Source organism: Epinephelus moara, chromosome 13 (assembly GCF_006386435.1).
Source record: "Epinephelus moara isolate mb chromosome 13, YSFRI_EMoa_1.0, whole genome shotgun sequence".
Taxonomy (NCBI): domain Eukaryota; kingdom Metazoa; phylum Chordata; class Actinopteri; order Perciformes; family Serranidae; genus Epinephelus; species Epinephelus moara.
Genome location: NC_065518.1, coordinates 11,742,456 through 11,744,947, shown reverse-complemented (window position 1 = coordinate 11,744,947; position 2,492 = coordinate 11,742,456). Strand labels below are relative to the sequence as shown.

General features: G+C 40.5%; 1 protein-coding gene across 1 annotated transcript in view; it reads left to right on the top strand.

Annotated features, from left to right (window-relative positions):
- The window catches only part of LOC126399829 (glutamate dehydrogenase, mitochondrial-like), a 36,594-nt gene that overhangs the window by 30,308 nt on the left and 3,794 nt on the right, over positions 1–2,492 (top strand). The gene's annotated exons all lie outside the window — the stretch shown is intronic.

The following is a 2,492-nucleotide window of genomic DNA, read 5'->3' as shown; positions in this document are numbered from 1 at the left end:
TAACTCTAATTGGCAACTGGGTGGCGCTATAACAACAGAAAAATGCTTCAAAATGGCTAAAATGTGACTGATCGCTGTGGCTCCCCCTGTGGACGAATGTTTGGGTTTTTCTAATTTTTGGTATGACTAAGTCATGGTATGGTATGCTGTACTCACTGGGTATGGACTAGTGTTTTTGAATTAACAAATAATACATCTCAAAATAAAGGCATTGGTGACATAGGTGAGGCAAGATGGCCACGTCTGTGTGAGCGTCTGTTGCAGACTTCAGACTGCTTTTCCAATTTGGGCTAATAAACTGCTCTGATCGTCCCATCCACACTGACAGATATAACAGATATAAGTATATCGACTATGTTTTGATTTTTCTTCTTCTACCCGCTGATGGTCGTTCCTGTGGAGTAATTTTCCTCGTGCAGAAAACTGTTTGCTCAGCGTCATGGCCGAGGTCAATCTTCGATCAATCTGGCAAGCAATTCAACAAATCAAAGTTGATCTGACGGCTCATTTTGACGAAAAAATAGAGACCGTTCAAGCAGGCCTAAACAATATTCAGGGATCATTATCTACAATGAGTGATAATATATCAGAGATCCAACAGCATGTGAGTGCCAATGAAGACAACATTGGCGACCTGTCAAAATGTGTGCAAGCTTTGGAAAAAGAGAATGCCTACCTGAAGGATAAAGCTGAGAACAGAAGTCGGTCCTCTAACCTCCTTTCATCAATGTTCCAGAACATAAGGAAGGTAGAGATGTGATTGCCTTTATGAACCAGCTGATCCCGCAACTTCTCGGTAAGGACAACTTTCCTATGGCGCCGGTCATTGAAAGAGCTCATCACTCTCCCACCTTCACCTCCAACACCAGCTCGGCTTCTCCACGACCCATCCTGCTTAAGTTTCTTCACTTCCAGGACAAAGTGAAGATTTTACGCCTGGCCAGGGAGAAAGGGGAGCTCATCTGTATGGGCGCTCGTGTCCATATATATATTCAGTGCTAGTTTGGTGAAGAAACGTCGACAGTTTGACGTTGTCAGAAAGTTTCTTCGTGCCGCCAACATGAAGTACTCTCTGCTGTATCCTGCCAAGCTGAGAGTGATGGTGGAGGGAAAACCAAAAGTGTTCAGATCTCCTGAAGAAGCAAAGTCCTTCTTCAGACACCTCTCCTCCCCGTCCGCATCCTCCTCTTCCCCGGGATAAAGTCGTTTGTAGTCCATCTCGTAAAGTTGTCAGCCTCGCAATTTTTTTGGCTTGAAGGATGACTTTTTGTTTGGCTTTTTCTCATTTCATTTTTTTTTGCCACAAATTTTTGAGACGTTGTTGCTCTCCGTCAAGACTGTCGCAAAGTCAAGACTGTCGCAGAAAAGCTCGACCAGGGATGTTTGATTTACAGTTATTTGACATGAGTAGAGATTCTTAATGCAAGAGTTATGATGGAATAATGTAATGGAAAAGGGAAAATGATATAATTTATATATAATTTCAGTTAATTAAAAAAGAGGGGAAAAAGAAAGTGCTCTTGTATATTCTTTGTTATTGCACTTATGATTATAAACTACATGATTTTGGTTAATCAAATTCAGTCAGGTATGGGTTTGTCTGTATGTATACACATGTATGCTTATGCACGTGCGTATACATATATAGATGCATACCTATAATATATTCAAGTCAAATTACAACAACAATGGACTTCTATGGAATAGTTTAGCTGAAGAGGTTAAACTCAGTAAAAATGTTAATCAGTTTAAAAGAAAGTTTAGAAAAGGAGTGTTTGAAATGTATAACAGGGAGGAGGAGGAGGAAAATGACGTAAACTGATGAGATGATTGTGGGGAAGAGGAGATTCAGAGAGTGACTAAGTGTGTGTTTTCACTGTATTGACGGTATTTGTGCTGTCTGGGGGTTGGACTAGATGAGCTTTGCTTCTTCCATCCCCTTTTCAAACTGTGTTGTTGTTTGTTTGTGGTTGTTACATTGTTTGTTATCAGTGGTGTCCTGTGGATTTGTTATGTTGTATGTGTTGTATTATTTTCTTTGGTTTGAAATGAATGAATAAACTAAACTAAACTAAACTAAACATTGCAAAGCAATAACTGTTATTACAAAATAAACTTATGTCTTGTAGACATCACACACGGTGTGTCATTGGTACTAGTGCAGTGCCCGTCATAACTATATATTTTGGTGGACGGATTCGGCGTAGTTTAACCTTCTTTGAAATCCCAATACCCGAAAACCTGTCAGCTGTCAGGGGGGCGTGGCCAATGACTTGCATTTCTTGTTCAAATGACTTAAAAGTCAGAAAAGGCACACCCACATGCCCTGAGGAATTATAGTAAATATTAGGTCAGTCCAGTGAACGGTTTGAGAGATATGTGACGGTATGACACACACACACACACACACACACACACACACACACACACACACACACACACACACACACAGACGTTGTGCATTATTAGATAGATGGCTGGTATTTGTCATG